The sequence below is a fragment of the Mus pahari genome, chromosome 2 (genome assembly GCF_900095145.1).
Source record: "Mus pahari chromosome 2, PAHARI_EIJ_v1.1, whole genome shotgun sequence".
Classification (NCBI taxonomy): domain Eukaryota; kingdom Metazoa; phylum Chordata; class Mammalia; order Rodentia; family Muridae; genus Mus; species Mus pahari.
This window is the reverse complement of record NC_034591.1, coordinates 122,365,990-122,381,979: the sequence shown is the minus strand read 5'-3', so window position 1 is coordinate 122,381,979 and position 15,990 is coordinate 122,365,990.

Below are 15,990 nucleotides of genomic sequence, written 5' to 3'. Positions count from 1 at the left end.
GAATAGACTGAAGTAGTTAGAAGATTCACACATGGAAAAGGAGAAAGACGGTGGGTAAGTAGTCAATAGTAAATTTAGTAATTATAGATTAAGTCCTCTGGAAGAAACAAAGTAGAATTGTAAAATAGAGATGAATACATATTCAGTTTTCAGTATCCATCAGGGCAAGAACAGAAACAATACTCTGTTTAGTGACACTAAACAGAAATGTCATTAGACAACACGTGGCATTTCCTATTCCATGTTGCTAACTTTAGTTTATCTTGCTCTTATAAGAATAAACCTAACATCATTCAAGACTCTTCTTACTAAGCTAATTGACATATCTAGACATGGACATGTGTAAGATAATGAACCACGTTATATGAGGATGATACAAAGAAACTAATTACAGAGTTTGGTTGAAGTATTCTGTGGTGAGTTCAGGAGCATCTTGAATGATAAGTTAAGGATTGGCTATATAACTCACTGTGGAGAAAGGATGGATGTATCCTAAAGTACTTGCATTATTGGGGAGAAGAAAATTAAGACATCATTTAAATACCAATACTACCATATAAAGAAAGGCTTATAGAAGAGGGAAGAAGTGGTTAATTTTAGGTGCCATCTTACATGGGCCAACAGATACTCAAAGAGCCAGTGAAATCCTAGTTCTGGAAGTGGCTGCAATTGTGTTTCTGAAGCACTTAATCACCAAACTGCAGACATCTACTTTGCCAGTGTGAATCTGCCGATCTTTATTTATCTTTCAAAGTCTAAATAAAACAAATGGTCAAGGAAGAGATAATAACCACGCCCTTTCTGGGGCTGAGTCATGTATTTTCTCCTGTCCTTGGACATCAGGATCCCTGGGTTCAAATTGGGGATTTATGTCAGCTTTGAGCTCCTATTTCTAAGCTTTTGGTCATAGTGATTCTCATAATTATTTCTTCATATATCACAAACATATTACTCTGTTTCTTTGAAGAACCATGTTGCATGAAAGGAAAGTATAAATACTCAGGCAAAGTATTCCCATTTGGAGACACAGTCCTGTAACAGTATTCCTGGTTCTTTCTAGTGACTTTAGATGGACATGAATCTCAACAGTTCTAGTTGTTCTCCTTAGCCCTTATATACTAACCAAGTCGCTTTTGCTCTGCTCTCTGAAGGCATAATGCAGAACCTGTATCTTCAGAAACGAATCCTGGAGACTAAAATTGTGAAAGTGTATAAAAAACTAGATAAGTAAGATTATTTATTTCAGGAGAAATTTATAAGCACTCCACTTCTCATGAAATCACGGGATATTTTTCACTTTGTTATTGATGAAATTTAGATTTCTATTTGTCTCAATTTGTTCGTAATGCCTTCATGTGTATGTGTGTGTGTCTGTGTATGTATCTATACATGCGTATAGATATTGATGAAGGATGACTTTTTCAGACTCTTTCCACTTTTTTTCTTTAGGCAAGGATTTTTGCTGAATCTTAAGCTTGCTGCTTTAGCTACACTGGATGGCTGGCAAAGCCAAGGTTCTTATATGTCAGCATCACTGGAGTGTAGATTACAGTTGTGCACCATCATCCTGTCTTTTTGCATGGCTTTTAGAGATATAAACTCCAGTCCTCATGTTCTGGGGCAAAGTCTTTACCCACTAAGGTCTAAGTAAGACAGCCACTTAGCAGCAAGTAATGTCTCATAATTATTTCCATACTTTGTAGGGGATAAAGAGAAAGTTCTTTTAAGGAGTATTTTTTTAAATTGTTATGCCTGATTATGTATATATAGCAGTGTATGCATGTGTGTACATACTGTGCATCTGGGGCTCAGGGTTGACATTGAAACTCATTTTTCATTGTTCTTACCTTTTCTTTGGTGAGGCATTGTCTTTTAGTCAAACTTAGTGATGCAAATATAGCTATTCTTAATAGCCAGTTTGATCTGGGGAATTCCTGTATAACTTCTGACGTTGGAATTACAGGTGAACCATCACACCCACATGGCTTTTATACAGGCTCCAAGTGGTCATAGGCTAGTGCTCACTCCTATACAAATACCCTATACACTGAAGACTCTTTCAGGCCAATGCAGATGGTTCTAATACTACATAACACTCTCAAGCATTTTTCCTTCTTGAATAGCCAAGAAGGCAAAACACCCCAGTAAAAGTGAATTGAACTGATAAACATCAACATGATAGAATTAAACAATATTGTCAATAGGTGCATCAAATGCTATTGTGCATAAATTATCTTCTGAATCACAGAATTTAATGATGCTTTTTGAAGGGCATAATGAATTTAAGTTGTTATCTCACAAGAACACATGATCACTGTTTCCTTTTGATTATAACACTTACACCAAAAGTTCAACAGAATAAAACCTGTCTCCTGGCAGTAAGCAGTTGGCATTTTTGTGTCTAACTTTTCTGAAGAAACGTATGTGCAGATCTAATTTTTATTGTCACCTGGATAGTTAGGGACAGAAGACAAGCAATGAGATGTCCCCTTTAGCTATGTGCTGTGCTCACCATCTGCTCTGTCTCTCAGTCATGTTCCAGTGACTAAACCTGGGTCCAACTTGGAGACCTCCCTTACTGAATTGTTTTCAAAAGGAAAATTTTCTGACAAAGTTATACAAACTATAAAAATAGACAAGTGGTTTAAAGAATATAATAATGGAATCTAACAGAAGTCCAAATTTGAAACTTGTGTTCAAGAAATCAAAAGTCTAGTGGGTAAGTACTAGACACATTAATAATTATTTGAAAAAAATCAGAGTCCTAATAGAATTTAGAAAAGGTGAACATAATTTTTTATGTAGTACTTTGTAAAATGTTTGGGGAGAGAACATGGGATGTGAAATGAAAATGTGAAGTAGCTTTCAATTTTTGATGTTTACAATGAGATAGTGAATGATGAAAGGGGATTTCAAATAGCCTATGTTAGCTTCTTTGCAGTACAAGACACCATCTTTTTCAGGTGAACGCAATGAATCTATTTTCAAAACCATCATGAAATTCCAGATTCTGATCACAATTTAAAGGTGTTCCTCCAGGGATGAAATTATATCTACAAAGGCACTTGTCATGGAATTAAATCTGAAGGAATTAATTTAGGGTTAGAAATCTTGCTCTAGATGAAGGAACTCTAATATACGGAAAACGTTTCATGTAAATGTTGTTTTACTTTTCCAAGAATTTCTACCCAATGTAATTTTATTCTATAGACAGTTTTTTTGAGTTATTTTTTTCTAGTATGATGAGTTTCTCAGTTACTGAGATTATATTTGGTGTTCATTTCAATGACTCACCAATCTTGTGTAACTCCAGTTCTCCTAAAATCATTCACATGGAACCTTATTCTGTCAAAAACAGTAACAAATAAATATGAGAAAGAATAAAATCAATAATGGCTCAACTAAAAGGGAAGCCCATTTCTGACTCAGACACAGGAAAAATATGCTAATAATTGGGTAGCACAGTACAGCAGTTCTGCAGGGATTGGTTCAGGACCTAAGACTTGCCTTTCGGGTCCCTTCAGTGCTCAAGGCCACCACTTGGCCCAGGACACTTACCAGAGGCCCATCCATGAAGAATGAAGGAAAATGAGAATATCAAAAAGAAGAATTTCTAACCGATCATCTCACTTAAAGAGATACTAGGGACATTTCCCAAAGATATTTCTGCATACATTCTACTGTAGAGCTCTTTCTTAAGTTTTACCACCCCATGAATTATGAGTGTGCTTAGGACAACACCACCTCATTCATACATACTTAAAAGTTAGTGTTTTGCTTAATAAGGAACCATGGAATAAAAGATGCTGCCTATAAATGATGATTCCCTCCCAAATCTATACTCAATCATCAGCAATGAAAATACAGGGACAGAAATCATTGTATAAAATGAAAACAGGCATTTTAGCTGACAAGACATGTTTAACCATATAAGTATATGTGCTCTATATCATGACCTCTAATGTGAGCAAATCTTGCGAATAATGTACTTCACATATACCTGCACAAGCTTCAACTCTTTAGTTTTAGAAAATATTTTTTTTCCTCCCAATACTGGAGATTGAAACCAAGATCATGTGTATGCTGGAGAAGTGTGCCATATATCCTCAATCCTCATTTTACATCTTATTTTGAAATAGGGTCTCACTAAGATTCCCAGGTTGGCTCAAACTTATTCTGAGCACAGGTAGAAACCTGGGGGTCTTCATGCTTCAGCTTTCACAACAGCTGAAAGTACAAACCTGAGCTGACATCTTATCTCAAAATCTTCTGTAAAGGAGCAAAAATATGACCCACTTAGGCATCCAAGATGCCATTCTCTGATGTTGGCATCATGAAATATCTAGGTATAATGCAGTTCATATTATATGAACATATTAAAGTAGCCCCATTGACACTCATATTAGAGTGAATATTAACTTTTATATGATGGTTAAAAAAAGTAAAGGAAGAATTTTGTCTTAAAAGTTGAGTGCAGAAGGCAACTTTATTGCCTTGCTATCCACAGAAAGTGAGTTATTCTCTTTATTGCCTTGTTCATACATGGGATGAGGTATGGGAGTTCACAATTAAAGTGAATAATTCATTTATAACTACAACTTGAGAACTTTAAGAGGCTAACAGTAAAGTGTGCAGCTGTTTATAAAAACAAGTTATGTCAGCAAAATATTCAATCAGTAAAAACAGTTCTTAATGACCTAGAATAATCAATGTTTTATGTTCATAGAATAAAACTGTGTAACTACACCTCTGGATAATCTTTGTATAAAATTTTTCTGTAGAATGCAAAGACTGGAGAGAACACCTTTCAAAGTATAAACCAATGTGACACTTCTTGTTTGTTAATTGGAGCCCCACCTGTGTTTCTTTCTAAGCTAGTCTCTGTTCATCCTCTATGTTCCTTAATTTGCTGCAGTGTCTTAAAATAAAAATCAAAATGTCAAAGAATCAAATAGAAAACTCAGTATAAAACATGATAATGATGCAAATGCTAAGTGTTTTCATTAATTGACTTCAACAAAGAAAATAAAAGATTTGAGAATGAGGATATGGCCATCTAATTATCCAGAAAATACAGGAAAATAGAAGGAGAAATGGTTGATCTTACCTTTGGTAATTCTGAAACAGTACTCATGACATTCTGGCAATCTGGAAATTGCAAGAGATTCCTAATGTCCAATTATAGTTGACATCTCACTTACAGAGTTTCAACGAGTTAGAGGGATATGAGCTAGTCTCTAATATTAATAATCTGACTCACTGACCTAAAGCTATAGTGTCTCTTGGACTTAAGACCTATTCAGAAGGAAGGACTCCTTCCTCTCTTTGTCTATGTCTCTGTTGATATCTGACTTGCTATTGTCTCTGTCAGTTGTCTGTGTCTCTCTGTCTCTCTCATTTTGTGTGTGTGTGTGTGTGTGTGTGTGTGTGAGAGAGAGAGAGAGAGAGAGAGAGAGAGAGAGACAGAGACAGAGACAGAGACAGAGACAGAGACAGAGACAGAGACAGAGAGATCCTCCACTAGAAATCAACTTTGGGTTTCATGCCTCCACATTATGTGCCTTGTTTTGTAGGTAGCTAGATAGCATACCTTCCTTGGTCTAGAGTTTACCATATATTCTAGGGCAGCAAACCTCAGGAGTCTATCCAACCCTGGGATTAAATGTGCATAGCATTATACCTGGAGATTTTAATGTGAACACATTGGAAAGAGGAACAAAATGGTGTACTGACCTGAAGTCCTTAGGGTTAGGCTTTAGGGTTAGGTTTCAAAGACATCAAGAGGTTTATAAAAAGCTATCCCACAAAACCTTTGAAACAAAATTTGTCCTGCTGACAGGATGCACAGGGATAAGGATGGACCAGAGATTGAGGGAATAGCCAATCAATGACTGACCAACCTTGAGACCCATCCCTTAGGAGAGAGGCAACACTTAATACTATTTATGGTACCCAGATATGCTTGCAGAAAATAGGCTAGCACAACTGTCTTCTGTAAGGTTTCATCCAGCAGCTGATGGAAACAGATTCAGAGACCTACAGCCAACATTAGGCAGAGCTCATGAAGTCTTGTGGAAGAGAGGGAAATAAAATTGAGTGAAACCTACAGAGTCAAACATCCTGGGCCCATGGGGACTCACAGAGACAGAAACATCAACCAAAGAATATAAAGGGGCAGGCCTAGGCTCTCTACAGAGTTGTAGCAGTTGTGAAGAATAGTCTTCATGTGGGTCCCCTAAGAATTGGAGCAGGTACTATCTCTAACTCTGTTTCCTGCCTTTGGATTCTCTTCGTCTAGCTGAACTCCCTTGTTGGACCCCAATTGTAGAGGATGTGCTTAGTCTTGCTGCTAATTATTGTGTCAAGGAGGTTTGGTGCCCATGGGGCCTTTCCACTTTTCCTTAGAGAATGCAATCAGGTAATGGAGGTAGGGAAATTTTAAGAGTAAGACTTTGAAGAGAAGAGGGAAGATGACAGTTTTAGGGATGTAAGGTGAAATAATAATAATAATAATAATAATAATAATAATAATAATAATAAAAAGAGATACGTACAGCTAAGAGGATAAGGAAAGGAATTCTTTCGCAGACAAGTTCCTCTTGGCTGTAAGTTCATTGTCAATCTGTACATTGTCAAGTATGCTTGCTGCTATATTTTGAGCTGAAATATACCCAGGTCTGAAACTAATACAAACAGGTAGGAATCAAAGTTAGAATACATTCTATTAGAGTCAGGTGACCAGACATAAAAACCTTTCTACAAAACCTATTAGCCATTATTCCTTTTGGAAGGGCTATCAAAAGCATCTTCATCTCGTCGGGTTGATGCTACCTGGTGCCATTATGCTTTGGCGGGCCTAAAACTTGGAAACCTCCTGCTCACGCTTCCCAAGGGACCAGAATACAGGCAAGGCGTTACCAGATCTAGCATGAATTCATTTTAACTCTGACAACTTCCCATATCCATCTGTCACGTATGATGCTTTCTTATTGTACATATGAGATATCCGTGTATACAATCAATCTATTTGACTAGCATGACTGGCATTTTTAACCTGTATTTTGGGGATTGAACTTAGATTTTTATGTGTACATATGAGTGCTGCATCAGTTGAACTAAACCCCCATTCCCAGGTAGGACTTATAAAAAATTTAAAATAGGTTCTATAACAAAAGTGCAATTCAAATTGACTTAGTGAACATTCCCTTTATTTAAGTTATAGTAATCTAGCAAGAGTATTTCCTGTCTTCAAGGAAACTTCAGTTGAGTGTTTACAGAATTAATTTAGAAGGTGAGTAGATATAGGTAGAAAGAAAGTAGAATTAAAAGCAACATGATAAATCCTAAGCTGCTATATTTTTATGATTCCAGATAAGTCAAAAGTTACAAAGACAAGATACTCATTGTCTGAACAGTGAACAATATAGATTTGTGAAATAAACAGAAAAACTCAGGAAGAGATTCACTTATGATCAAAGAGCAAATGTTTGTATGAAGCTCTGGAGTGCAATAAAGTACCAGAAGGCACATGTCTTCCATGATGAAAGACTCATTTTCTCATGCTCTGAGAAAAGTCAAAAAGTGAATTTCCAGTCTTATCATAAGGATTTGAAAAACAGGAATATAGATGTCACCATAGACACATTTGGAACACACTGGGTAGAATCAGTCATTAGAAATACTAAAACTACAATTAAATAGAGTGAAGGAGGAGTCAGAGGGGTAAAGAACACTACAGAATCAACTAACCTGGGCTTATATGTATGCACAGCGACTGAACCACAAACCAGATAGACTGCATGGGATTAAACTGGGTCCTCTGCATATATGCTACACTTGAGTAGCTTGGTCTTCTTGTTGGACTCCTAACAGTATGAGCAGGGGCTGACATTTTACCTGCTTTTAGGGTTCCTTGCTCATACTGACTGTCCTCTTCCACCTATAAAATGAAAAGAGATGCCTAGTTTTACTGCTCCATGCTTGTTTGATATCCTTGGGAGGCTTGCCCTTTTCTGAAGAGAAACAGAGGAGTGTAAGTTGGCAGAGGGGAGGTTGAGGGAGAGACTGGGAGAATAGGAGGAAGGAAAAACTGCTGTTGGAATGTAAAAAAAAAAAAAAAATCAAATGAAAAAAATGTAACCACACATGAAAGACAGTTGAAGTAAGGTAATAAACTATGTGGATGATTTTTGTAGCCTTTGGGGGTTCTATGAACTTCTTAATAGTATATCTTATGAGACATAGGCAACAGTCTACTGCCGAGAGTATTTCACTGTGAATGTGCTTACACTTTAAAAATTTCACTTGTCCAATAATCATTAGAATATACATTATTTAAATTCAACAGCAGTTCACATTTCACCATCTAGAAATACATTTACATTTATTTTTGTTTCTTTTCCTGTTATTTGTTAATCTACTAGATATATGCTTATATTAAGAACTCAACAGCATAGTTGTATTTTATTACTTTTTTTTAGTTCACTTCTTTAATTCTCAGAAATATTTTTTAAATTTTAATCAATTAATAAAATATTTTATGTGTAGAAGATATCTGCCTATTTTGTGTGCCTGATGCCCATAGAGGCTAGAAGATCATGTCTGATCTCCTGGAATTGAAGTTTCAGGTTACTGTGAGTTACCATGTCGCTGCTGGGAATTAGACCAGTTTCTTCTGCAAAAGCAACAAATACTTTAAGGCTGAGACATCTCTTTAGTCCTTTACAAACTATATTTCACTGGTAATGATTAATTAGCATATGTGTAATGGATTATTAATACCATGGACAGCAATCTCTGCAGTTGTGTTTGGAGTACCTATTTTGAAATGAGGAGTATGTGGGTAAAGGACTTACTAAACATGACATTTACTCTCTTCTTATAGATTCAGCATTGGTTTATGCTACAGAGAAACTTATTTCTTCCTTCTCTGTAAAATATTTTACTCTCCTAGATGACATTCTTGATATTTTACCTTTCATTAGAATTTTGCTTATACTAAGCAAGATCATTTCTTTACTTCAAGAAAAATCACTCTAAGTGTTACAGTCCTAATTTTGCACCACATTTTTATGTGATATTTGTCCAATAATACACAAAAGTAGATAAACAAACATATAAATATAAGTTCTTTGCTCAAGTTTTCCACTTTAACATTTTTATTGATTGATTGATTGATTAATTCTCCCTCCCCAGCGCGCACGCACATGCATGCACACGTGCACATATTTGCATGCTTTTACACAGATTTGCAAGGATTGTTTGCTCCTTCTTCCATAAGTTCTTCTGGAAAGAACTTAAATCACCAGGCTTGGTCCCACTCTGAATCATTTCACTGATACACTATAAATGTTTGTTTTTAGCTGCAATGTACAGAAGTGTATATGTATATGAGTTTTTCACAAGTGTAAATCATTTCTAGCATATAGGTATTTGAAAGGCATCACTTTGTAAAACTATGCACAATAAATATCAAGAAACCCAAGCCTGGCTTGAACCACTAAGAGCACATGTGACTCTGAAAACAGAACATTAAACACAGTTCCTGCTATATTCTTTATAATATATCATGGTTAATGTGGACAGCTGAGCTCAGCAGCATGCTGTCTAGAAAGCACTGAAAACTTCACAGTTAAGATGGGTAAAAGTCGTGCCTTTTGGCATAAGGTAGAATACTAAATGTGAGTAAGACTTTCAAGGCAACTTCCAGATTGGTGCAGATGCTTCCAGAGTTGGCATTGCTTTTAGTTCCTGTTATTGTTTTCCTATCTGTAAAGCAAGCTTGGGGAAAAGCCCTCATCTGTGCCCTTTCCTTGCAAAGATATTAATTTCAATCTGTTTCTTCAGCATCGCTGGCCTAGAAAGGATCCATGACCTAATGACTCCACCTATCTCCATTGTTCATTTATCTTTGTGGCTATGTGGTGAAAGACACACACAACTCAGTAGAAATTATAATATAGAAATTATAATATAGAATATACATACCACAGCACACACACAGATGTGAACAAAAGAAGTAATTTCTCCATTCCTGTTTTAATAATTTCAGGAAATTTAGAAAATAGTGTATGGTTCACGGGATAGAGAAACAAAGGGTGAGTGCGGGATGCATGCTTCTCTATTGCAGCTTGCACACCTGGAGTTCAATTCAAGAGAGAAAAAATGTGCGAAGGGCACATACCCATGTTTAGTTTTACAACCACAATTTGATGCTTAATTTTTAGACTTAATCACTGTTGTAAGTGCTAGTGAGTAAAGTTGGACAATTCTAAAAGGCCTAAACATACAATGAACTTTGTTGAGAGAGCAATAATTATTTTCCACGATTCTCACCCTCTCAAGATTTGCCAAAGTACCAAGCAATTTTTAAGCTTAGTTGTCGTAATATCTCAACAAAAAGTAAATCAAATCAGTGCATGCTAGTGTTGAAATATTTTAACAGTAAAACATAATAATTTACATAAATAAAGAAGGTTTGCTTCCAGGAAAATATCTGATAAATATCAAAACATCTATGTAGAGCAAGAAGATGAATAAGCTGGATTCTATTGTATTATTCATTATTCCTTTTTATCTATTATTCCAGACTATCTATTATTAAATATGGAGCCTATATTCAATTTAAATAGCATTACAGTGGTTGTATTTCTCACTTATAAACATCCATCTCAACTGAAGGCAACAGTAATGTACTAATGCAATAAGAGCTTGAGTTGATGTTTAAAGCTACATTCAAGTCTGAAAGTTTAGATGTATTTAGAACTGCCTAAGAGTTTCTATTGCTTCAATGAAGCATCATGACCAAAAAGGAAGTTGGAAAGAAAATAGGTTTATTTGGCTCATATTTCTAGATCATCGTCCATCATTGAAGGAATGCAGGACAAGAACTCAAGCATGACTAGGACCTAGAGGCAGGAGCTGATGGGGACAGGTGCTGCTTACCAGCTTTCTTCCCATGTCTTCATCACCCTGCTTTCTTGTAGAAACAAGGATGATGCACCATGGCTGTGCCCTCCCCTGTTCATCTTTAATTGGGAAAATGCCTTTCAGCTGGATCTAATGAGGCATTTTTCTCAAGTGAGGCTCCTCTGTCTCTAAAGACTCTAACTTGTGTCAAGTTAACACACAAAACAGGCCAGTCTAAGTTCAGTCTTCCAGCTAACATGGACTTACATTGGTAACAGTAATCTACATGTGTTACATAATGACAAACAGTTATACTTGAAGGGGCAAGAAGTTGCAATGTGTACATATTGGCTAATGTCTAAGAAGGTAAATCTCTAACACCCAAAATTTTAATATTTCAATTGATTTAATGATGTTAATTTGTACAGAATGTACAAGAAAATAAAAACAAGAAGAAATAGGAGTATTTAGTTTGTTTTGACCCATACATTCCTAAGCCTTTCTCTTTTCAGGTTGAAAATTTACAGAGACTGAATTTAATTGCCTAAATTTATTTTCCTAAACATATAAAACTTATTGGTTCATGTCATTTGTTTTTGCAAAAATTAACTTGTTACAGAATGCTGATTTCTTCCCAAATCTCTGTAGGTGGCAAAGACTGAGAACAAAAGAAAAATATGAAAGAGGTTTTCTCATATATTCCTGAAATTACAAAGGCCTAGGAAGGAAGGGATCAATATTAACGTGATGTCTAGCCAAAGGCTTTAAAACTTCCTTGAATCTCAGGATCCCCAAATGGAAAGAGAAGAAGAACTTTTGTACAGAGATTAGCATACTCTATGTCTTTGGACTATAAACACAGACTTTCTAAAAAGAATTAGTTTGAAGAAAGTATAATGTGGGTGTGTCTGAAAATACCACTGGTCTCCAAAGGGAGCAAGATTGTGACCTTTTGAAAGGCATATATATTTACCTTTAGATCTTCTGGTAACAAATAATTGTGGCAGAGTCCATGGGTACATAAATGGTTTGTTGCTTGGCTAAGTGGTTGAATGGTAGGAGAGAAGGGAAGAAGTATGGCTGCCATTGTAGATTTATTTAAAATTTTTAATGAGATTGTGCTTTTAAGTTGTGAGATTTTAAACAGAGGGGTTTTGGAATGCTAGCCAGACACTCAACCATAGAGCTGTGTGCCTATCTAAAAAGCCATGCAAGTGTAGCTTCTCTTCTTAGTATTTTCTCTGCTAAGTTTAAGTAGTCACCATCTCACCAAGAAAGGGAAACACTTGTAACATAAAATATAGTGTTGCAAATATAAGCAAATAAAATTTTTGTTCTCAGAAATAACATGGTTATATAAATTAATATTATCTTTATATCAGAAAATAAACCCAAGAAATTGGCTACCACTGAAAAATTATAATAGACAGAACCTCTAAAATTGTATATAGAAAAATCTTCTATAAATCCCATTCTGTGGTCGTCAGAGGTCATGCATGACAGGGCATGAAGCAGTGCAGAGAAGATAGCAAAAGCATTAGGTAATTACCATTTTAACATGGATAAGAACTTATATATTATATAACATAAAAAGTAATATAAAATATTATATATAATTCTTGGAGTTCACAAAAAAACTGCTTGGAGAAACATTAAATTCATTTTCTTTATAATGCTTAATCTTTTTAAGTAAAAATTCTCTCCATTCATTAATACATGGCATAAAATACACTACTCAAGCCCCGGGTCTCCTCTTTCTTCTTATCAATTTGATTTGCTTTTAGAAAGGTCATCTTAGGGATTGTCTATGAGAATGTTTCAGAAATAATACAAATATTGAATATAGTAGCATCATCCCAAAGACAGGAGCTCTATAATGAATTAAAAGCAAGTGAGCTAAATAAGAGCATTCATCTCTCTGTTTCCTGTCTGTGCACCAAATATGATAACTGCCTCAATGTCCCTGTTACTATGCCTGACTGACCACAGGATCCTAAAGCTTCATATCCAACCTAGTATTCAGAGGCCATTTTAATTTCTATTTATGCAGAAACAGTTCACAAATTCCAAGTTATTTTTACCCAAACAATGCTGTCTAGCAATAGAATTGAACTGACTGTGTGCTGCAGATTAGATGTCAAAGTCTCCAAATTTTTCTTCTGGTCAAGGCCTGATTCTCAGGGTGGAGTATTTGGAAGGCTTGATTTTCAGGATAGATTTATGCTCTTATATAAAGAGAAGCCTTTTAGGAAATATTTAGGTCCTGTGGATAGGGAGCCAGACCATTACACTTTCTACTGCTTCCTGGACCACAAAGTGATCAATTGCTCTATTAGATATTATCTATTGTTAGTGTTTGGTATCACATTCAGGGGCCAATAAGCCATAAATCCACCTAACCATGGACTGGGACTTTTAAAACCAGGGTCCCTAACATAGACTCTTCCATTATATGTCTAAAACTGCAGGCATTTTGTCATAGTGATGATACGCTGCCTATCACATTTCCTTATTAATCCAGATGGAAGGTTGAATTAAAATAACATAAATGAACTGTTTCCAACTGAACTTTCAGCTTCAGTCAGTTACTTTAGAGAAGTCACTTCAAGCATGTTTTTCTATAAGTTAACAATTTAGAGTCAGTGGGCTAATTACTGATAGTTATGAACATCAAGTACTATATCACGGATGGCATATGCTTAGATATTCCATTTCCACATTATCTGAACACCACTCAACATCAAGAACACTCTGATCCCAGATCATCACAATGGTCACATGACAGATTGAGTAAGAAAAGCTGCAAGGCGATTGCTGCACAGGAAGAACAAAAGGACTGTTCTGATGTCACTGAACTTCTACAGGCACATGTTACAAGTTAAAGTCTCAAGTAAAAGTACCCTTTAAATAGGCTGCTATGAATGTAGTCGAGCATGTGTCCTTATTACATGTAGGAGGACCTTTTGGGTATATGCCCAGGAGTGGTATAGCTGGGTCCTCAGATAATATGATGTCCAATTTTCTTAGGAAATGCCAAACTGATTTCCAGAGTGGTTATACCAGCTGGAAATTCCACCAACAATGGAGGAATTTCTCTACAACCTCCCCAGCACATGCTCTCACCTGAGTATTTTATATTAGCCAATCTGGTGTGAGGTAGAAGCTCAGGGTTGTTTTGATTTTCATTTCCCTAATGACTAAGGATATTGAACATTTCTTTAGGTTCTTCTCAGTCAGTATTCCTCAGTTGAGCATTCTTTGTTTAGCTCTGTACCCATTTTTTAATATGTTATTTGATTCTCTGGAGTCTATCTTCTAATTTCTTTGTATATATTGGATATTAGTCCTCTATTGGATGTAGGGTGGGTAAAGCTCTTTTGCCATTTTGTTCTATTAGCAGTATCCTTTGCCTTACAGAAGCCTTGCAATTTTATGAAGTCCCATTTGTCAATCCCAGATGTCCCTCAACAGAGAAATGGATACAGATAATGTGGTACATTTACACAATAGATTATTATTCAGCTATTTAAAAAAATGACTTCATGAAATTCTTTGGAAAATTGATGGAACTAGAGAATATCATCCTGAGTGAGATAACCCAATCACAGTTTAACACACATGGTATGTACTTACTGATAAGAGGATATTAGCCCAGAAGCTTGGAATACCCAAGATACAATTCACTGACTACATGAAGCTCAAGAAAAAGGAAGATCAAAGTGTGGATACTTTGGTCCTTCTTAGAAGGGGGAACAAAATATCCATGGCAGGAGATACAGAGACAATGTGTGGAGCAAAAACTAAAGGAAAGGCCATCCAGAGACTGCCCCACCTGGGGATCTATCCCATACACAGTCACCAAACACAGACACTATTTTGGATGCCAACAAGTACTTGCTGACAGGAACCTAATATAGCTATCTCCTGAGAGGCTCTGCCAGTGCCTTACAAATGCACAGGTGGATGCTCTCTGCCAACCTTTGTACTAGTCCTCAAGGAGAAGCTAGAGAAAGGACCCAAGGAGCTAAAGGGGTCTGCAGTACCACTGGAGGAACAATATGAACCAACCAGTACTCCCAGGGCTCCCAGGGACTAAATCTCCAACCAAAGAGTATACATGGAGGAATCCATGGCTCCAGCCACATATGTAATAGAGGATGGCCTTGTTGGTCATCAGTGGGAGGAGATGTCCTCTGAAGGCTCTATTTCCCAGTGTAGGGGAATGCCAGGACCAGGAATCTGGAATGGGTGGGTTGGTGAGCATGGGGAGAGAGAGGGGATAGCAGGGGTTTTGGATGGGAAACCAGGAAAGGGGATAACATTTGAAATGTAAATAAAGAAAATATCAAAAAAAAAAAAAAAAAACTCTTAAAAATCTTATACAGTAGCAACTACCAGAAACTGGTTAAGTTTATGTTTTTAAAATATTTTAATAGAGCTTTATTCTATACACAACACATGTTTTTATACATACACAAATGAAAGAAAACAACAGACATTCCCCATATACATTCATGGTTAGTCTCTTCTGTTAACAAACATAACATGGATAGTAGAACAATTTTCAAAAATGATAAGCCTACAATGATGTGTCCCTATGCCCAATTCATAGCTTATATCTGGGTTCCTTTAGTTTGCTGTGCAATCTCTGGTTTTAGACAAGTGTACAACAATATGCACTCATGATTAAACCATCATGCATAGCATTTACTTACTTCAACAAATGGCTGGATCTTCACTGATCTATTCTTTTAAAACCCTAGCAACTGCCATCATTCTTCCTGTTTTCATGGAATTGTTTCTGTCTTGAATGAACAAAGTATGTAACCCATTCATATGGTTCATCTAGAAGTGTTCAATTCAGTTTCTTGGAGGATTTTTGTATATGGGTTGGTCAGCTTTATGTATTAATAATGTTCTGAGTCATCCTGAACCTTTCCCGCCCGAGGAGGGGTGTCTGCCTGGGAGCTGTCTCCGGGCCTGAACCTTTAGGAGGGCCATCTTTGCTCTGGTGCACTGCTGGGGAGAGGGCGGTCTGCAGAAGCAACACAGCTTCTGGGAAAGATCCCATTTCTGGCTCCA